The following is a 23,735-nucleotide window of genomic DNA, read 5'->3' as shown; positions in this document are numbered from 1 at the left end:
GGGTCGAGGTCGTATGACGTCAGCATGACGTCACTGGGTAAGGTGGCAGGCTGTGATTGGTCCACGGATATGATGAAGTGGCAGACATATCAGCGCGGGGGCGGACGAAGGAGCTGATGCGGCGGCGAGGTGGCAGTGGCGTGGCTCTGACGTGGGGATGACGTAGGCCCGGCAAAACTGGTGGTAAACAAAAAGGCGGTAATGGTTTTCTCGGACCGCCTACGATACGGCCGCGGTTTTGTCAGAGGGCAACCCGAGAAATTGTGAGGGCGACGCTTGGCAAAGACCTGACGTCACCCTCTGACAGTTTCTCGGGTGCTAAATGTCGGACGTCGGGCCCAACCCGATATGTATAATGGCCGCCCGATCAAAAGCGCTCGATCGGATGGTTGACGGGTTGATGAGTTGTGCGGTTGATACGACAGCGGAGAAGGATTAAAATAATATATATTTTGGGGTCTGCGCCCGGCGGAAAACCTTTGGGATATGGTGGTTTGCAATGTTTTCCAATGTATTTTTGGAATAAAAATAATGCGGGCGGATACTTTGGATAAGCGAATAAAAGTGGGTTTTGATGTTATTTTGCAATTTAAAGCGGGTATGGGTAAAAAGGGTCTTTTATAAGGTTTTCTTAGCAAATGAAGGTTTAATGGGTCAAATGGATTTAGAAGGGGGGAGAGGAGTAAGGCTTAGGTTTATCAAAGTGACCAGCTGTCATTTTGATCCCTGACAGAGAACATATGGCTATAATGCCAAGGGGAGGGATATTTATACAATGTTTGGGGTTTATACACCATGGTGTTATAATACTAGGGAAAGGGTAACATAGGGGGTTTATATAATAAAGTTAGAAATTAATGTGGGTGAAAGAGTGGATGAGGGGTGATATTACTAAGTTTATTTGAAAATAACTTAGCTTAGGGAGTAGATCAGAATGAAAAGAGTTTTAGACAAGAAATGTGGCTTTTTAAAGGACTAAGAACCACCATAAAACCACCAATTCTTCCATGAATCTCAACTGATGATGGGATGTTAGTAATGAATGAAAAAGGGGAAAATTTGGGAAGTTAGACATGCTTCTTTGCTTTGCTGCAACCTGATAGAGAAGAAGGACTTCTCAATCCATTGACTTTGCTTTGTGAAATAGGTTAGCACACCTTCAATTGTAAGGAATGACACTTCTGCAACCCCATCTGCCTACCCATCTACTTGCCTAGCATTTTTTATTTCTTCTTGGGGGGTGCACTTAGGCTTGCAGACCCTTATTTGCCTTTTCTTTTCTTTGGCTTTTTCCTTTTGATTTTCTATCTAATTCTACCCTTATTGCTTCCAAGGTCCCAGATTAAGCAGTTGGGAGCCTTACTTTCTCTACCTAAGCTACTTGTCTGCCAAGATTAAATAGTTTGGACAGACTTCCTTCTCTATTCTACAACTGGAAATTTAAAACATGGCATGATCCAGATTAGGCTGTTGGACCATCCATCAAAATTGAGTCCACATCAAGCTATAAGCACAGATTGTATTCTCTTGGAAATATGTGATCTTTGCATCATCAAAGCAGAGCATATTTAGACCTTTTCATTGCCAATCATGAAATATGAAACCTATTGATATAGGTAGCCAACAGGAGGAAAGAGTATGCATTTTTTGTTCTTTCGGAAAAGTGGAAATAGAAAAACATTTCATTTTACAATGCGAGGCCTTCAAAGACAACAGGGAAAGTTATGCAGATATGCTGGCAGCTAGCTCTTGGGATAATCTATTTAGTGAGGCGTTTGTCTAGAAGCTGCAAACATTTATTGTAAAGCTTCACAGAAAAAGGGTCGAATACATCAAGCATATGAAGAAACAATATGTCCCCTAGGCTATTTTTAGTTTTGTGGACATTAAAATAATTTCTTTCTTGCATCTTAAAATCAAAACACTTTTAAGAATTGAATTCATGATATGCTTAGTTGGACTCTAATATGCATCATACCAAAATTTTCAAGTTTCGTTTAAAATCATTGATAGTTAGTTTTTATCTTAATTTTGAGATTACGGAATTTAATTTTAAAATAATTATTTTTTACATTTTATTATTATTATAAATAAGTTTATTAATATTTTAATATTATTTATATTTATATAAAAATAAAGAATAAGTGATTGGAGATTTTCATAGTTAGTAATGTTATTGTTGGAGATTTTCATAAGAGAATTGTGTAATAGATTTGATCTATCCAACGTTATATTTCATCTATCATAAGGAGATCAGAGAGATTTATGTGTAAATGAGCGTTGAGGAGCCGTTTTAATGATTAAACTCGATCAAGGTAAAAAATGAAAATTAAATAACATTAAATTAAAAAGTTTTTAAAATGAGAATTGACCATAAAAGAATAATGAAAATTGACAAAAAAAAAATGGAAAATTAATTTATGAGAAGACCCATCAGAATTAAGTTATTTTGGTGAACGGTTAATTCAAGAAATAATCCAAGTCAACTTTGGATTTTTTAATAAAATTGAATTATAATTTAAAACAATACAGAAGGAACATAAAAACGAATTGTAAATTAAAATTTAATGATAGAAATTTAAAAATTAAAATGTTTAAAAAGAAAGAAACATAGGAATTAAATTATTAATTTTTATTAGGAATTTATTAATTTTAAAATTTCTATCATTAAATTTTAATTTACGATTCATTTTTATGTTCCTTCGGTATTGTTTTAAATTATAATTCAATTTTATTAAAAATTCCAAATTTGACCTTGATTATTTTTTGAATTAACCTTTAAACCAAATAAATTAATTCCTATAGGTTTCCCTAATTAATTAACCTTTTTTTTGTCAATTTCCATTATTCCTTTATAGTGAATTTTTATTTTAAAAGTTTTTTAAATTAATTTTCATTTTTGACTTTGATTGAGTTTAATCCTTAATAAAACTTAGACCTAATGGCTACGTGGTATCTCTCTTCTATATAAAAGTTCCTTAGTACTCATTTACACATAAAACTCTTTGATACCTGATCATGGAGGATAGAGTATCCATCTGAAACATTGGACTGATCAAATCCATTACACAATTCTCCTCGAAAAATCTCCAACAACAAAAATAAAATATAACACATATATGTATTACATAAAATATAAACACACATAGTATTACATAAATATAAACACATAGCTAAATAATGAGACATAATTTTCATATAAATAGGCGTAAATTAATAGATTTATTATAATTTAAAAGGAATACAGAAACAAATAAGATATTTAACATGAATTTATTTTAGTTTATTTTAATATTAGTTATATTCTTTTTAATTATAAATTTTATTTCTTTTCCATTTTAATATATCAGTATTTTATTATATTATACATCTTATTCGTATTGAATTGTAAAATGCATTCTGTTTCTTTTGATGTAATAGTTATGTATATCAAGGTTTTATATTAAAAGTATGGTATATCATCATATCTACCTTAAATTTCTAGGAATTGAATACCAATGTAAAGGCTACTTTATTATACCTTTGATAAATTTTAAAGCTCTTGGGTCTTTATATTAAGGTTTTAATAAGTATCTATTATTAATTTATTTGTTATATTAATAGGTTGTTTAGAAGTTTTTATTGTACATTTTCATTATATATATATATATATATATATATAAAGGAGACATGGCCTTAGGATCATCATATCATTTTCTTGTGTATTGAATTCATTGTAAAAGGATGTTTTTTTTCTCAAAATGGATTGTATTCATTGACTTTTTATATTTTTTAATGTGTATGGTTCATAATATTTGGTATCAAAGCTATGATCCTAGGGTTTTATTGCTCCAATCAAGTCATCTTGGTATCTTTTATATAACTTTGTTATGGGAAGTTTCAGATAATGAAATCTTGAGTTGATTTGGGGTTACACAGTAAAGTACACATAGGCAAAATTTCAAGTTTTCATTCACTATAATTTCATATATATAGTTGTTGACGGTGCTGGATCCGCCAAAAAAGGGGATCTCCCCGATATGAAGTCCCAACTAGACCTCACACCGTTTGGTGTAGGAGTTCCACCTGGTACAATGGCCTAGTTGCCATTATCTTAGATATTTTCCTTAGCTCTTATTGTTCAACACATGAGAGTGTTATGCTTATAACTTCAAGAAAGTGAGGTGAGTGTGCCTAGTGAGTGCATAACATAACTCTGTGTCTGGGTTCTCTTACTTTCAAAAGGGGGGAGTAAAGTGAGCCTCTTGATGAGAGGGAATAGTCCCAACCCAGGAAGAAACACACACAAACAACAACAAGGGTCTTTCCAACATCCAGTGGAATATTCCACAACGAATGCGACAGTCGTGAAAACCAAAGTTCAAGGGAAAACACGTACACCGTCCAACGGAGTATTCCACACGAGGGTGACGGTCATTAAAATCAAGACAACACAAATATGGTTGGTCTAATGTCCGGTGGAGTAGTCCACACGGATGAGACAACAGTGATAAACTATACAACACATCTTCAACAATATGAATACTAAAATAACCGAAGTAGTTCAACTATCTTAGTACAAGTTAAGCAAACATGCATTGAAAATGTTTAAAGAATAGTCTTACAAACTGATACAAAACATGTGTGAAAATGTGTTGGCTTGAGACATGCTTCTGAATTAAGAAAAATATCCAAGACACATATGTACACCATACATCACTAGTCCCAGTAGTGGGATGTTGGAGCCACTTCTTGCTCCTTAAAGAACATACTACAAACTCTCAAGGCTATGCGGGAGGAGCCAAGGTGAAAAGTCTCTTCCTCATACAATGAAGGGGTATATATAGCCAAGGGGGGATAACTGACCCTTGTGACTCTTCGACTTCCCTCATGACTGTTTGACTTCCTATGACTTTTCAACTTTACATGACTCTTCAACTTCATATGTGGGTCTCTTTGACTTCCAGTTTACATTACATTGATTACAAAAAGTATGGCCCATATTAGTGATGTGGCCAATAAAAATCATGACACAACTCAACATGACACTGTTGACATGTACTGGTTGACTATGGTGTCCGTGTCGAGTTGTTGTGCTGCTAAGTGATGGTATGATCTCAGTGTAACATGTCTTCACCTTCGTATGGCGAATTGCGCGGGGTCTTCGATGGTCTTGGTCTTTGCTTGATGGTGCATGTGTATGTGTCCCTTTCGCTCGCTTGCTCGATGTGCTTCGTGCATCCGTTCGACTACAAGAAAGTCTTCTACCATGCACTCCTTTTCCATCCCGTTCGTCGTCGCGCCATGTTTCATCGATGTATCTGTTCCTCCAATCACTCATGATGAAATGACATCAAATCCAAAAATCTCCTAGTCTAACATGATGCATCGTTTTATGTTTCGATGTGGGTGATCGAGAGAGGGACAAGTCACTGAAACTACGCAGAGCATAGCTCAGGTCGTGACGCGAGGCTCCAGAGCACTTTTGAGAAAAACTATGTAGATGTCACTGGGAGGCAGATTTGCGCAATCCAGGAAAATAGTGACAATTGCGGGGAAAAAACCAGCTGGGAGTTAGAACTGCGCAGTTTTTAAGAGGAAGGTTAGGCAGGGTGTTGGGGAAATGTTGTGCCAATCTGCGCAATTCTGAAGTGGAGAACTGGGTAGGTGATCCAGTTGGGATTTGCACAGTTTCTCCGGGAAAGACAGTGCCTGTAGCAGGAGGCATTGCCAAAAAAATCTACGTAGTTTTCCAAAGGAGGACAAGATCGGGCTGCAGGAGATGTTGGTGAAAATTACACAATTCTAGCAGACAGTCCGGGCCTAGACATAACTGTGTACTTTCTTCTTTGATTGTAGAGCGGAATAGATGGGAAGGTGAAAAAAAAAATTGTGCAGTTTTCTAAGTGAGAGCAGAGCAGGCCAGTACAGAATCCTGCTTATCAGATCTGTGCAATTCATGGGCTGATTGCAGAACAGGGTAGAAGGGAAGGTGACAGACAACTCTGTGTAGTTTTGGAGATCAGTGCGGCCCTCGGTCACAGCTCAAGTCATTTTTTCTAGTTGACCAACAAGAGACTTGATGGATGATCTTATGGGAAGCACAGACTGGATGGGGTTCTGGGACAACTTATGCGCAGTTCGGGGAAATAGTCAGCTAGCTCATTCCCAGAATTGCGTAGTGCAGGCTGCCCAAAGGACAACCTCAAGCTCTACGCAATTTTGGGAAGCAGTGCAAGGTCACTAAGATTGGGGTCCGGTTGATAGAGGGTTGTTCGGTAGACATATTTTCAGGAAAATGACTAAGTGTGAAAGCAAGTGTACTTGTGCATACATGACAATGTGATCACACACTTAGCATGACTTGATGACAAGACACCTCAAACCAACAAGATAAACATGTGCTTAGTGAGACTGACTCAAAGGTTAAGAGCGACAAGTGTGACAGTTGAGATATGTCTTCAAAAAACTGTGACGACACTTGTGAGACAATACTTACAAATTTGTGTGGGAGTGTGACCGATGTCGACAGAGCGAAAACAACTCATGCACACTGTTAGTGTCGGTATCTTCCTCCCTCCATCAGTGATCAAATTCTCTTTTTGCATGCATTTTAGGTGTCCCATCCGATCAACTGCATTCCATCAGGTCATGGATCAACTGATGGTAGTGGTTCATTATCAAATTTCCCTCATGATATTTACCTGCTGGCCTATTTTCACAAGTTCAGGTCATTTACAGTCATTTTTTGTCTTTACATTTGCAAAAAGCATTTTTAGGGTTTTAGGTCTCATTAGGTCTAGGGTTTGTCACCATGCTCAACAACAAGCTCAATAAATGGTCCGCAGGCACATGAGGAGGTCTAATAAGTTCACAAAATCAAAATGTCAATGACGATATACTCAATAAGTGATTTTTACCTCAAAACTCTATTTTGAGGTGAAAACAGAGTTTTTATTTCTATGTACAAAATTTTATGTAATTTCAATTTTTTCTATATGTAATAAGTTCAAAGCTACTGCCCTAGCTCACCTTGCCAACTCCAGCCACTGCAAGCAAAAACACAAGCATCAATGCATCAGTTTATCAAATGATTAAGAAAAGTCAATTTCAATGGAAAAATAGAGTTCAAGACCAAAAGTGACTTTGACATTAGAAAATTGGGTTTGAGATGAGTAAAAATTTAAAGTCATTCATATTTAAAGTGAAAGAGGTCCTCTTTATCATTTCATTGTGCAAAATACTCTTGGAGAGAAAAAATCGCGATTTGGGAGCCAAGGAGACAAAAACCCTATTTTTCAAGGAAACTTGGCCTGGCGCTACGCATCAGAGGCAGTGCACTGCGCATTAGGCAGGCGCTGCACATTAGAGGCAATTTTGTAGTGTAATTTTGAACTAGCGCTGCGCATCAGGAGGGCGCTGCACATTGGGCCCAGTGTGCTGCACATCAGTCCAGATTGTTCTAAATCATTCCAAATCGTGCCATAACCCTCAAATTTGCTATATTTGCATGCTACAAGTAAGTAATCATCATCCCAAAGCTGAATTTGAGGTCACATTGGTGTTTTTCATAAATCTTGCATGTGGAAAATGAAACCCTAGTTTCTCTTCATTGTTTGCCATTCTATTGTGCAATTTTCATCCCATCTTCACAAAAACATCATTAAACCCCTTTTCACTCTTTTATTACCCTAATACACTCCATTTATCCCATTTTCCCATATCCCACTCCCCTAAAGCAACTATTTCCCTCATCAAACCCTAAATCCCTCACTAAACCCTAATTTCCCAAAACCATTCCCTTCATTCCCCAATTTCATTTCCCAAGAGTAAAATCTCTTCATACTCATCACCATTGTCCTCCTTCATCACCATTTTTCACCATACCTTCATCTCATCATTTTCCTAAGACAAGCACTATGGCAAGAAACAGTGACTCAAGCTATGAGGAAGAAACACAAAGTGACAGTTCAAGAGAAAGGAATGTACAGCCTAGGAGACCTCACAAGGGTGGGAAAATAATCAGAGAGGAGCCTATTAGCATTGCTGAACTTCTTGCTTGTCCTCTTGCCACCACTTGTTTCAAATACCAATCTTTCTTTGAGTTTTGTGATACAGTTGAGAGGGTTAAGTATCATCATGAATTGGCTAGGCAATTTGTCATCAACATGGAGGACAATATGGTACAACTTGTTGGCATCAATTTCACTCTTTCACCAGCCATTATTGCAGAAGCAACTAGGATGCCAAATGTGGGGGAAAGATGGAACAAAAGACAAAATATCAGCAAACAGAACTATGAACCCTACATTAAAGCCAAATATCATAGTCAATTGGGTAGGGTGTTTCCTTTTAAGTTTTTGGAGGATCGGTATGTGCCATTAATGAAACTCATTATTAAATACTTCACATGTGAGGGAAGGTTCTCCAGACTCTATGCCTACCATATCATATTGTTTATGCATTTTACTAGGGTTATAATGATGAGTATTCCATACTTCATTTGCAAAAACATAGAGAGGATGACTGTACTTGCAAAGAGAAAACCATACCCACAACAACTTAATAGCATTTATCACTTTGCTGTCATCAAGATTGTTGTTGTGCATCAACTCACTCAGTTGGGAGTGCCATGGGAAACCTTCATTGCCCATGAGATTTTCAAAGGGCCTCAAATTTTTACAGAACCTCAAGAGGAAGCTGGACCTTCCGGGCAACAAAGAGAGCATGAAAGCAGAACTGAAGAGGCTCACATTCCTGTGTTTATAACTTATGAAAAGGGGACAAGAAGACTTTTTGCAGCTGCCAAACGAGTATTATCTCCACCAGGGGTGGAAGGGGTCTCGTTCTCTTCACCAGACAACAAGCAAATGCTATCTTCACCTGGGGTGAAAGGGGCTTTGCCTTCTTCTTCAGCAGAACAGGTACAGGACAAAGGAAAGCAACCATTGCATGATGAAGGGCCTTCTGAAGGCCAAGACAGGGATTTCATTTTGATTGAGGAAGAGGACACTGATTTGGGCTCCCAAAGCTCAAGGCTCAAGGATGTGATCATCAAGGAGAAAGAAGCTGAGATCCAAGCCTTATCACTTGACCTTGAGAGGGCTAAATGGATCATTAATTACCTTGAGCAACAGAACAAGAAATTGGAGGACAAACAAACAATGATGGAGCTGCAAACCATAAGGGAAAACCGGCAAGTGGCAAAAAGAAGGAAAATCAAGCTAACTTCACTAGAGCAAGAAATAGAGGCTCACCGAGAATCATGGTTGGAAAGAGTGAATATCCACCTTGAGAAGCTTCTTGATAAGGCTAATAAGGAGAAGAACATGTTGCGCCACATGGCCTATCACTATTTGGCCCGAAACAAAATTTGCAAGACAAGAATAAGAAACCTAAAAGCCAAGCTAGGGAGAGCCTTAAAAGCCAAAAAGGAGCAAGATAAACTTAAAATCTTGGTTGAAGCTTCCTTGGCTCAGCAAAGAAATTTATAAGCTTGCCTCTTGCCAATTTTGAAGCATTTTGGAGAACTTTTTGTCATTTCCTAAATTTTAATTGCAAAACACAGAAATTTTCCTCTGATGCGCAGCACCTGCGCATTGAGCTGGTTGAGAATTTTGAGGAATGGCTTACATTTTTGGATTCCTCATAAAAAAATATGAAAACCCAGAAAATTTCATGAATTTTTAAGGAAATCTGGGTCACCTAAAGGGCAAAAAACACCGCAAAAATGCCCTCTCTGCCACTTTTTGGACCCACAGGAAGAAGTCTTGGGAGAACTGATTTTTGAAGGGCCAAATGGACACCAAATCCAAAAATTCCACTTGTCCTAAAAAGTAGACAAACATATCTTTCCAAAAATCCATCTTGGAGCTAATTTGGTGAAGGAGAAGGCCTTCAAACTCAGCTTGGAAAAGGCGTTGCGCATTAGGCAAAATTTTGCCAATTTTGCTCAAAAACTCAAATTTTCGCCTAGTTTTCTACCAGTTTGACTTTTCTTCTCTCATGGTAAAATTCATGATGTAAATTGATGTAAATTGATGTACTATTATGTAAAAATTATGAAAAATGACTTAAGGAGGTAGATAAATCAGTTTTAGGTGGTTTTGAGCTGAATGAATCAGTGTCCATAGTTTTAGAGGCAAGTTGTTCCACTGCCTATTTTCAGTTCCTAGTTTAGATCTTGTTAAAACAACTCCTTGACTCATGGATTCGACCCCTGATGGCTAACATAGGTGGTTTTATGCTTATATCTTGTACTTTCTTAGTCATTTTTCAAGGTTGGACTCTTGTGGATGCATTGAGCTACTTTGTACATCACTTCTGCAGTTTGGCAAGGAAATAAACCAGGGTTTTGCAGCATTTTGTGGGATTCTTGTGGTAATGTGAATTAGCATTGTTTTCTTCTTTGTAATTTAGTTGATATTATGTTTATGTGTGCCATCATCTCTCTCTTTCTGCATAACTAAATGAATCAAGTTTGAAAGGTGGAATTCATTGGTGTTTCAGTGCTCTACCTTGGGGTTTATTTAGTTCTACATGTTTTATATTGTTTGAAGATGACTCATGACACTTGCATGCCCTCTCCAGCTCCTCACCAATCTTTAGACTCACCATCATATTCATTTCAAAGTGCTAAAACACTTGCCTACCTTGCCCCACAGAAACCTCTGCAAATCTGTGTTGATTTCCCAGACCCAAAGCTGCCTTCCCCATTTGATCCAGCAACCAACCATTAAAATCAATCAAATTCCTCTGAGAAAACATACCTAGCCTAAAATTAATTTTTATATCAGTCATCTCAAGCCTTCCTTGATATATTTTCATTGAGATTGACAAGGAGAGAGCCCTCTCCTGACTTGGTAGGGCTAGCTACCAGGTTAAGCGTGGTTTGATGTTACCTTAGACCTGCCTTTCTCAGCCTGAGGTAGATTTAGGCCCTAACACACAAAAAGACAAACCTTAAAAAATTCCAGAACAAACTCATAAGCATAACATAGCGATCAACATGCCAAAAGACTATTAGTGGTTGATGAAGCAGAAAGGGGTGTGAAGACTCGACAAGAGCTCATGGGATGAGCTCAAGTGTTTGTGACCATCAAGGGGAAAAACCAAGGAAGGTTCTGAAATTTGGATGTAGGACAAAATTTTGGATGGTGTTGCAGCCGCTACAACACTAGGCGACACACTGGTTAAATACGAGCTTCTTTGTTTCGGTTCATTTGTAGCACAAGGCCTTGGCTTTTCAGGAAGTATTGATTCGTTGTGTAGGTTACTTTGGCTTACCCACTTACCCCATGGACAAACATGGTTCACCTTGTGCCAACTCAGTCAAACGCAATAAAAATTTTCATCTAGATCACAGTGTTCCAAAATCAGAAAGTGTAGTTTGGTTTGCAAGCTTAAGATTTGTAGAGTATAAGTTTTCATCTTTGGTGTTGCTTCACTGCTAGCATGCCTAGATAGTACCCCAACGGAGTCATGCAGGAACACAAGCATTACTCCACTGCCAATGAGCCTGGTCAGTACCCCGGTGGAATTTCCTGCTTCACCTCTCTACATAGGAAGCCTTTATCTTCTTTCGCCTTTGTATTTTTTCAAAGAGGATTGTGCAGATGCACTTATTTATTTTTGGGGCAGAAAATGGATCCCGACTTATTGAGAGAAAAGAGGTTGTTCCTTTAAGGAAGCATGTAAGACCTTTGATTTAGGTTTGCTCGTTTAGATTTTTCCCCTTCTCCGTTTCTACTAGTTAGATAAGCTTGGACACACATAGCAGAAGACTGAGCACAGGCATGGGGTTTCCCAGTTTGGACACAGGTTCATGGTTTGACTAGAGCTTCCCTTATAGACGGATTGTATTTTCCGTCAAGAATTCATTGGCCAAAAGTTACAACCAAGCAAAGAGCAGATGGACACAGGACTGGCCAAGCGCTGTCCTGTCACAAGTCTCCTGTACTTCAGCCACATACTTATTCAAAAGCCAGAACACAATATAGGCACAACACTTATGCTTGTAGCAAAAAAAAAGGAAAACTCAACATGAAAGGGAAAAACAAGACAAGGAAATGAGTACACAAAAAGTAAAAAAAACCAGAAGACAAGAAAGCAAAATGACTAAAGAAAACATAATGAAAACAAGAAAACCATGACAGAATATGAGTGCAAGATGAGTACAAGGAAGGAAAACTAAGATGCAACTAATCCTACTCCTATCCTAACAACTAAATGATTAAGATTATGTGCCATGAAATTTCCAGTGAAGCCACTATGGTGTTGAGTCCCAAACTTGCATCTTCCCTATATACCTTTTTAGCCTTCATTCCATTTACTTGACCCACCAAGCTGTCAAATCATTGCATATTAGTTTAAAAAGAGCTTATAAAATGGTTTCCTAACTATGTTTGTGACTGCTGTTTGATTTAGATTTTTGTTCAATCAGCTGCGGAAACTTGTCAATTTCTGCAGCCAGCTCAAGTTTCCGCAGCCATTTTGTTGAAGACTATGTTACAGGTGTCCAATGGACAATCTAGCCACATGGGCAAGCTGCAAATGACATGTACATGGACCATGTCCCCTTGGTTCAGCCGAATCACTCACAAACAACCATGGTCAAAGACGGTCAAAGGAGTGGTCAAACCAAGAGTTTTGCAGTGGCACGGCTCTGTTTTGCCCACGTGAAGTTTTGCGTGGCAAGATCCTCAATCTCCGGAGGTGTGCTAACACCTGTGGATCAATCCGTGAACCAAATCGAACAGCCACCACTCCATAGATTTATTTGTCATGATTACCATACTACTAGATCTCAGGACGTGGAGATTTACGTGTCTGTTTGGCAGCGTAGAATTTAGGAATCAGTTATAGCATTTTCACTTATAAATAACGCGTTATCATACACTTGATAGTTAGCTTTTACATGTAATCTTGACTGTGTTTACGAGCCCACTGTGCCGTGCTCTATTTCTATGTTTTGACTGCACTTTAATATATGAGAAGACAGCATTCTTAAGTTCAATTTGTGACTGAGTATTGATTGGTCGAAGTTGCAGAGGGCCCCTGTACACCAAGGCTTTGTATTTAATGTATAGTTTCTTACTTGCTTTCATTATGTTACTGCTTTTATAATCATTTGCTTGTATATATTACGTTGTCCTGATATTTATACTAACTGTTGTTCATCTTTTCTTTTATGCTTTCTCATGATTGCTAGCTGATCAGTATTTTCTTTCAGGTTCTTGTAGGCAACCCGGGCAAATTGCATAGTTTTAATGACTAATGACATGAGATCATCTTGTCCTTTCTGCTGATTCATTTACTGATTTTTAATTCCAGCATTGTCATTTCTTTCAGTCTTACTTTGCTTATTTACTTTTCTGCAACTTAGATATCATATTACTCATTTGTTTATGATTTCCTTCCTATAGCCAAGCGACTCAAATAGTGAGGAATCAAAATATTACTTGATGTAGTATGATTTAGTTTACTTTCCTGCAAGTTAGTGATTAATTACTTATTTCATTTTCAGGAATTGAAATATGAATGAGTAGTTAAATCTTAGTTTCATTTTATGCAATTTCATTTCCTGCAATTTAGATATCATATTACTCAACTTGTTTATGATTACTTCCTATAGCCAGAGCGAGTAGAAAGGTGAAGGGTCATAATATGGGTTGAAGTAGTGTCATTTAGTTTGCTTTGCTTTCAGTCTTTGAATTGCTTTGAGTTCAGTTTTTCTTTTTATTTTTACACAGCAGTAAGGATACTGGGTTTCATTGTCACTAGTTCCCTGTTTTGGTACATTTTTATTTTTTTTAAGAATTGATTTCATCACAACCAGTTTGAAACCTTCTTTTTGAGAACTTTAAAGTTTGGAAAATCATTGTAGAAATCACCATTACCATGCATACTTGACCTTCAATTTTTCCATCTCACATTAGGGAATCCACAGAAGATAAATCCAAAAACAAACCAAAAACTCAAAAACGACAAAGAACTAAGAAATCGGTTATCTTGCATATACAGTGCACTTCACTTCAGCAGTTTACGACTCTCGGATTGACATTTTAAATAGCAATTTAGGACACACTAAATTGACCAAACATGTGGTCGTTCCCGACCTGCGACCACAAAGATATAAGTGATTAAAACAGATAACAAATAGTGTGCAACAAAAAATACAAAAGATTGAAAATCTTGGACATGGAAAGGAAGTTCTTTCTTGTGGGTAGAAAAATGTGTCACGACCACCCAATACACTTGCTTACCTTTTCAATTGATATTCTTATTCAAAAAACATTAGAAGCCTCTTGTGAGTGTATGTTCATCTGCAATGTTCTTCTTAGCGAGCGGGAGGAAGGATTAAAGCTTGTTTCCTGCAACATGGCTCGCCAAGTAATATTGTTCTAGCCATTGAGTGATTGGATCATGAAATTCATAATGGCTGTTTGGAAGGTCTCGTGACCTGTGAAAAGATGGCTTTATGATTGGAGAGACGGGATCATGATGGGAATCCAAAAAATAAATTTGATCATTCTCATCAGTCATGCCAAGATAGTGAGGACCTGCCATAACCACCAATGCAGGCTGAAGTACCTCACCCGCTTGATTGAAATCTGAGGAGAAAGATGCTAAACAATGAATATTGGAGAGAATGAAGTAACTATCATTGAATGTACTATTGGGAAAATGATAAGTTGCATGACAGTCACCCGAGATGGGGAAATGATCAGATGAGTTTGTTAAAATATCAGATTATCAGTTTGAAATGAACAAAGACAAATTCATTTGAATAATCTTGCGATTTCTTTGATCAATGGAACTAGGTTCACTATGAGCTAGACATGACGGACCACCCCCCTACAACTGGTGATAAATTGTGCAGGCATCATGGCCATCACATGAATGCAAAAGGGATGCCATCATTATGAATGCGTGAAACCAATTGGGGCATGGTGAAATGAAAGGAACTTGATTCACGTGATAACTTGTGCGCTCATCATCATATAGGGGGATTATTGGTGTGATGAGTGAGCAGATTTGAAGTACAAGGTTCGCAAGAACATTGAGCAGTTGATCATTAGACGAAAAATCCAATAAGTATGATCGCGGGAAAAGACAATATTTGAGATGATCAACTTCATAATTCCATGATTTCATAAGGGAAAGACATTCCCATCCCAAGTTTGATGCAAGAGATGTGCATGAAGACGAATGTGCCATGACAGAATTGTGAATTTGGCCATAAGTGAAAGCAAACATTTTTTACACGTGAATTCACATCGAGTGTAACCATGCAGATAGATGGATTGTGCATGAGAAACCAGATCTGATTGGGTTATGGAGTCTTACCAGAGTCGCAAAGTCTTGACATAACCATCAACAGACATTGAAGTGCCTTGACTCCCTGGCATGTCCCAGAACTTTCAAGAATTGCATAATCATATTTTGAAGTTTGAACCAGATCATGCATGGCTTGAAGATGGATGTTGTTGTTGATTTCAAAATTTATCTCAGGATGGTAGCCATCTCTGTCACAGGTTGCACTAGATTTTTTAGCGTCTGCAAGCTGACTTAAGGAGTTTTCTTCATGCAAGATAAGAGATGATGGGGAATGGGAAGTACACTTTGTGATTAAACTGTTTTCAACTTCATCATGGACAACCTCAGTACCTTATGTCAATTGAGGAGATAACTCATTGGATGAAGAAGTAAGTGAACATGGAATATCTCTGACGCATGTGGGTGCGTTGTGAATGGTAGGACACACAGGCAGGTGAGGTGAAGAGGAAGTTTCGATATGAACGTCTTCTTTGACCAGATAAAATTCTTGATCTGAGTCAGAGTATTCATGATAAAATAGAAGGTCACATGATGGTGCTTGGCTGTTCGTCATAGCATATGGAAGCATGGGAGTGATGACTGCCCAAGATTAGTGGTTGATCGAAAGAATTAATAATATAATACGTTTCACTGAGATTAGCAGATTGAGAGTTGTTAGAGAATGAAAGCTCATTGTATCAGTTCTCAGATGGCAAGGTATGACACCACAGCTTGTGAATGATGGAGGATGGTAGAGAGGAAGATCAACTTCAAGACTTTAGTTGTGAATGGTGATGTCCTCTTGTAGAATGGAGAAGTGAGTCTTAGCTATAGGCTCTCTGAGCCATTCTGGAACTTCCTCCATGGAAGTGGGAGATAGATGAGAAGATGGGTTGGGGACATGCTGCGCAGATTCCTCAGCTTTGCAATCACCACAAGGGGGCACCCACAACAGGATTGGAAAAGGGGGAGGACAAGGAACAAATAGGGTGTTGGGCTCCTCCTTTATAATCTGAGGTGCCTCATGATCCATAAGCATTGGGGAAGAAAAAAAATAGGGAGGTTTAGGTTCACCATATGAAGAAACAAGAACCAAGTGCTTGAAATCTTGTTTCAAGAAAACCCAGTTCAAATCTACTTCCATAATTTCATAGCAAAGGTGAAGAAATCGATCAGAAAATTGCTCAATTGATTCATTAGGTTCCATTCTTAATAGGTTGATTCTTCCACAAACATCTCAGTAGTTATACTTACCGAAGGATTCATGGAGCTCCTTAAGGAAAGGGAGAAGGGAATGGATGAAAGCAGGTGGCAAGTATGACACCACCGATTAGCACAACCTTCAAGGGCGAGGAAGAAAAGAACCCAAGGAGACTCTTCATTATTGATTTCATAATCTTTGCAAAATTGAAAAAAATCAGAAATATGCTTGGATATGAACGTTTTGTCCTCACCATCAAACTTTAACTGGGACAAGTGATTGAGAAGCTCATCGTGGAGTGAAATTTGATCAAGGGAAAAGTTGGAGAAACACCCCAGGAGCACGATTGGTGTATGAGACATTTTAGATAAGAGATTCAAACCATATGCAATGGGATCAGCTTGTCATCTGGCCCTCATTCTAACGTCATTTTTTTGACGGTGCTGGACCCACCAACAAAGGGGATCTCCCCAGTATGAAGTCCCAACTAGACCTTACACTGTTTAGTGTAGGAGTCCCATCTAGTATGATGGCCTGATTGTCATTATCTTAGATATTTTCCTTAGCTCTCGATGTTCAACACATGAGAGTGTTATGGTTGTAACTTCAAGAAAGCGAGGTGAGTGTGCCTAGTGAGTACTTAATGTAACTCTATGTCCAAGTTCTCTTACTGTCAAAAGGGGGAAGTAAAGTGATGAGAGGGAATAGTCCCAACCCAGGAATAAACACACGAACAACAACAAGGGTCTGTCCAGCATCCAACAAAATAGTTCACAATGGATGCAACACTCATGAAAACCAAATTTAAAGGGAAAACACGTACACTGTCCAACAGAGTAGTCCACACGGGGGTGACGGTCGTTAAAATCAATACAACACAAAGTTGGTATGTCTAATGCTTGGTGGAGTAGTCCACACGGACAGAACAACAATGATAAATAATACAACACATCTTCAACAATATGAGTACTAAAATAACCGAAGTAGTTCAACTATCTTAGTATAGGTTAAGCAAACATGCATTGCAAACATTTAAAGAATAGTCTTACAAATAGATACAAAACATGTGTGAAAAGGTGTTGGCCTAAGATAGGCTTCTGAATTAAGAAAAAGATCCAAGACATATATGTACACCATACATCACTAGTCCTAGTATTGAGATGTTGGAGCCATTGCTCGCTCCTCAAAGAACAAACTACAAACTCTCAAGGCTATGCGGGAAGAGCCAAGGTTAAAAGTATTTTTCTCATACAATGAGGGGGTATATATAGCCAAGGGGGGATAATTGACCCTTGTGACTCTTCGACTTCCCTCATGACTGTTTGACTTCCTATGAATTTTTTACTTTACATGACTCTTCAACTTCATGTGTGGGTCTCTTGGACTTCCACTTTACATTACATTGATTACAACAAGTATGGCTCATAGTAGTGATGTGGTCAAGACAACTCATGACACAACTCGTCATGACACTACTCACATGTACTGGCTGAATGTGGTGTCCATGTCGAGTTGATGTATTGTTGAGTGATGGTAAGATCTCGGTGTAACATGTCTTCACCTCGGCATGGCGAATTGTGCGAGGTCTTTGATGGCCTTGGTATTTGCTTGATGGTGCATGTGTATGTGTTCCTTTCACTCACTTTCTCAATGTGCTTCATGCATCCATTCCACTGCGAGAAATTCTTCTAGCAATGCGCTCCTTTTCCATCTTGTTCATCGTCGCGCCATGTTTCATTGATGTACCTATTACTGCAATCACTCATGACGAGACTACATCAAATCCAAAAATATCCTTGTCTAACATAAATCATTGTTTTTCGTTTCAGTGCGGGTGACTAGGAGAGGGACAAGGCACTAAAACTGCGTAGAGCATAATCGAGGCCGAGATGCGAGGCTCTGGAGCACTGTCAGGAAAAACTACGCAAATGTCACTGGGAGGAAGATTTGCACAATCTGAGACAATAGTGACAGTTGCGGGGAAAAACCTAGCTGGGAGGCAGAATTGCGCAGTTTTCGGGAGGAAGGCCAGGTAGGGTGTCGGGGAATTGCTGGGCCAATCTACATAATTCTCAAGGGGAGCAATGGGTAGGTCATTTTTCTAGGATCTGTGCAGTTTCTTCAGGGAAGATAGTTCGGCAAAGGGAGGCACTGGGAGAAAAATGCATTTTTCGAGAGGAGGATAGGATCACGCTGCTGGATAAAATTTCACAATTCTGGGAGACAGTCCGGGCCCAGACATAACTACGCAATTTTTGGGCTAATTTCAAAGAGGGACAGAAGGGCAGGTGACAGACATATTTGCGCAATTTTCTGAGTGAGAGCAGAGTAGGCTAGCGGGGAAGACTGCCTGTCAGATCTGCGCAATTCCTGGGGTGATTGTAGAGCGGGGCAGAAGGGGAGGTGACAAACAACTCTCGCAATTTTGGAGATCAGTGCAGCCCTGGATCACATCTCGAGTCATTTTTCCCGGTCGATGAGTGGGTGGCTTGATGAATTATCTTGTGGGAAGCGTAGGCTGAATCGGGTTCTAGGACAACTTTTGCGCAGTTCTAGAAGACAGTCAACTGGCTCATTTCCAGAATTGCGTAGTGCAGGTTGCCCAGAGGATAGCCTCAAGCTCTGCGCAGTTTTGGGTAGTAGTGCAATTTCAATGAGACTGGGGTCAAGTTAACGAAGGGTTGTCTGGTCGACAGATTTTCAGGAAAATTTCTAAGTGTGAAAGCAAGTGTACTTGTGCATACATGATAATGTGATCACACAATTAGCATGACTCGATGAAAATAAACCTCAAACCAACAAGACAAACATGTGCTTAGTGAGACTGACTCAAAGGTTAAGAGTGACAAGTGTGACAGTTGAGATATGTCTTCGAACGACCATGAAGACACTTGCATGACAATGCTTACAACTTTGTGTGCGAGTGCGACCGATGTCGACAAAGTGAAAACAACTTATGCACACAAAGGAAAACCTTCAAAAATGTTAGAACAAAATCGCAAGCATGGCATAGCGATCAACATGCCAAAAGACAACTGATGGTCAATTAAGCAAAAAGGGGTGTGAAGTCTCGACAAGAGCTCATGGGATGAGCTTGAGCATTTGCGACCACTAAGGGGAAAAGCCAAGGAAGGCTCCAAAATTTGGATGTAGGGTAAAATTTTGAAGGGTGTTGCAACCACTACAAAAATAGCCCATGGAAGCTAGGGTTTATGAGTAATCTTGAAATTAATCTCAAACAAGTCAACTTTTTATTTTCTCTATCACTTCATTTATGGGACTTGGTTTCATACAATAAAAAAATTTGGAGACTAAGGAGCTCATTTCAGCTCCAAATAATGACTGTCAGAAAAAAGATAATTCATGGAGGATGTGTCCTAATTATAGAGATCCAAACAAATTGCCATGAAGGATAAGTTCCGTAACCCAAATATTGATAAGTTATTAGATGAGCTACATGGAGCGACTTATTTTATAACTTTTGATCTTAAATTAGGATTCCACGAAATAATATTAAACAAAAGAATACATTCACAAAATAAATTTTAGAACACAACAAGGCAATATGAGTTCTTGGTCATGTCTTTTGGCTTGATTAATGCTCCTACATTTCAAATCCTTACAATTTTTTTTTCTTAACTTCATCTTTTAAAATTTGTGTTAGTTTTATTTGATGATATATTTATCTATAAGAAATCATGGGAATACCACATTAAACATGTGGATAAAGTTTTACAAATTCTTGAGAACAAACAATTGTATGTAAAAAAATTCCGGATGTGCTTTTGGGAAACAAGTTGAGTACCTGGATCATATTGTTTCAAAGGGAGGAGTTAAGGTGGACCCCTTAAAGATCCAAGCTATTACAAAATGTCCTATTCCTAAGAACATCAAGAGTCATAGGGCGATTTTCAGGCTTACATGATATTATTGTGAATTTATTAAGAATTATCCATGTATTTCAAGCCCACTGACATCTTTCTTGAAGGAAAAGCCATTTGTATGGAATCATGAGGCTACTGTGGCATTCGATCTCTTAAAGGATGCCATATATTCCACACTTGATTTTGGTAAAATAGTCATAGAAGGATGTGATTCATTAAGACAAGGAATTGGAGCAGTATTGACATAAGAAGGGAGACTGTTGGCTTTTGAATGTAAACAATTCAATGTAAAAGATTGGGTGAAATCAACATATGAAAAAAAAATGGAATTAATTTATATGCAACAAAAAAATGGTGATAGTATCTCATTGACAGGCACTTTAAATTCAACTAATTAGTCAACTAATAGACCATGATAGCCTAAAATACTTTTTGGAGCAAAGATTGTCATTAGAAAAGCAACAAAAATGGGTAGAAACAATTAGAAGGGTTTGATTTTGAAATAATTTACAAAAAGGACAAGGACAATGTGGTTGGAAACACTCTTCCTAGAATATAAGAAGCCTCAAATCTATATTATATTACATCTTCTATTCCAATATGGATAGAAGAAGTTTGCCATGAATGGAAAAATGACAACTATACTAAACAAAAAAAATATAATGTATAAATGAGGGAATGAAATATATGGAACATTGGGAATGGAAGGGAGATATACCTTGGTATAAAGGTAGAATATTTTTATGGCCTCAATCAAAGTTGAAAGCAACAAATATTAAGGGAGTACTAGGACTCTCCAATGTTAGGACATGCATGGTTGCTTAAAACATATAAAAAAAAATAAAATGAAGGAATAAATAAAGATATTCAAAATTTTGTAAGAGAATGTCAGGTTTGCTAAAGAAATAAAGGAGAGAGTAAAATATACATGGTTGTTGCAACCATTACACATACCTAATCAAAGATGGGAAGATATATCAATGGACTAAATTATAGGGTTACCAAAATCTCAAGGTAGGGATGTGATTGATAGACTCACAAAATATGCACATTTTGCAGAATTCAAAGTACATACATAATAAGCAAAGTGGCAAAAGTGTTTATGAAGGAAATTCATAAGCTTCGTAATTTTCCAAAAGTAATAATAAGTGATAGAGATCCAAAATTCACAGGAAAAATTTGGAAATAATTACGGAAGATGAGTGGAACAACACTATAATGAGTTCAACATATCATCAAAAAGTAGATGATCAAACATAAATAGTTAAAAAATGTTTAGAGGGTTATATATGATGTTATTCTTCTAAAAATAAATCTCAAAGTATGAAGTGACTTCCTTTGGCATAATGATGTTATAATACTACCAATCACACATCTACTAAAATGACCCCATTTGAGTCCCTTTCTAGATATCTAACTCCTAGTATCTCATACTTTGAAGTGGCCTACTTTGGCATATGGTGGTATAATACTACCAATCACACGTCTACTAAAATGACCCCATTTGAGGCCCTTTATGGATATCCAAATCCTAGTATCTAATCCTTCTACAAGATAAGTCCAGAGTGCATGCAATTGAGTCACATATCAAGAATACTGAAGAAACTTTTACAATTCTTAAGGAAAATATTCAAATGGCACAAAACAAGATGAATCAATAATCATATCAACATCAAAGAGAGACAATTTGAGGAGGGTGATTGGGTATTTCTAAAAAAAAAACTTAGAAGAAATATTCACGCAATCAAAAGAAGTATCGGAAATTATCTCCAAAATGTTATGTACCCCACAATATTATTCACATGATTGGACAAGTGGTGCATGAGTTAATTTTTTTTCCTTCTTCTCATATTCATAAGGTTTTCCGTGTCTTGCCTAAAAATGGGTTTAGGATAAACTATGCTACTATAAATAATTAAACGAAGAAGAGAAATGGTTCTTGAAAAAGAAAAAGTTATAAATCAACATTCTCGATCTCTTCAAAATAGAACCATTATGGAGCACCTGATCAAGTGGAAGACTATGTCTCTAGAATAAGTTACATGGGAAAATGAGTAATTCATGAAGAAACACCCTCAATTACAAGCTTTGAGGGAAAATATTTTTTAAAGGCGAGAGGGAGGGTGGGGGGGTTATGTGAAGGCCCTAATAAGAATTTATTATTTGTTATATTAGTAGTTCAGCTAGATCCTTTCATTGTAATGTTTTATAATAATTGTATCAATTCTCTCCTATATGTATACTAAGGGGGCCAGTCTTAGGATCATCATATCTTGTCTTGTGTGTTGAATTCATTGTAAAAGGAGGTTTTGCCTTCAAATCAGAATGTGTTCATTTACTTCTTATCACTTTTAAGGTGCATGGTTCATAGTAGTGCACTTGATGAACTTCTACACATGAAAGAAAATCACCCTAAAAATATTAGACAAAGCCATACTCTCCTAGCACAATAGCTTTTAATTAAGTGTAAGGGAGTTAGATAAGTTCAAGTATTAGCTTAAACCATCAATTGATAGTTTTCAAAATAACACGGGGTAAGTGTGCAAGAGAAGTTTACTATCTATTGAATGTTAGTAGTTGAAACCAAGCTACATTAGTAATATTTGATGTTGATGAAATCTAATCATCAGATTAATAAGGGACTTCTTACTCTTCAGGGTAACTATTCTAGAGACTTACTCATTCAAGGGTGATGTTGATTATTTAATGAGCTTGCTTACTCAATTTTTCCAATTCAGGTATGTTCTTCCAATTCTTCCATCAGATGCATGTCGATCTATCATGATCTATTTTAAATGACTCTACCATGGTATATCAACTCTTATGCTTTACACCTCAAAGGTTATATCCCACGACAAATGATGCTTCATTCTTTCAGTTGACATGTTATGATAACATAGTGTGATGGTTGCTTACCTATTTTTTAATGTAAAAAAATGAGGGTATGATATAATAACACTTCTTAACAGTACAAAATAAGTTATTTTGTCTCATTGTAACATGGAAGACATAAATATTCTTAGATAAATATCATCAATGCTTGGTAAATTCATACTACTAGAGATCTGGTTGGGCCAACATACTTAATAACTTGTCCATGCTTAACACTTTCCATAGAATTTCCCTTTCACCACGATCACATTTCATGCATAAGATGTTAATCCATCTCTTATCTAACTTATCACATGTCATCCAACAAAGTCTAATCAAGCAAGTTTGAAGAAAAACATAAGCCAAAGTCAAATAAAGCCAAAAAAAAGCTAGAACTGAAGAGCATGAAAAGTAAAGGAATGAAAGAATAATGAAGCTATATCTATTCCACCTCATCAAAAAGGTTCAGGCCCTAAATTGTA

The sequence above is a fragment of the Pinus tabuliformis genome, chromosome 2_2, assembly GCF_031772625.1.
Source record: "Pinus tabuliformis cultivar Carrire ecotype Pingquan chromosome 2_2, CPIR1, whole genome shotgun sequence".
Classification (NCBI taxonomy): Eukaryota; Viridiplantae; Streptophyta; class Pinopsida; order Pinales; family Pinaceae; genus Pinus; species Pinus tabuliformis.
Note: the sequence above shows the minus strand (reverse complement) of the source record.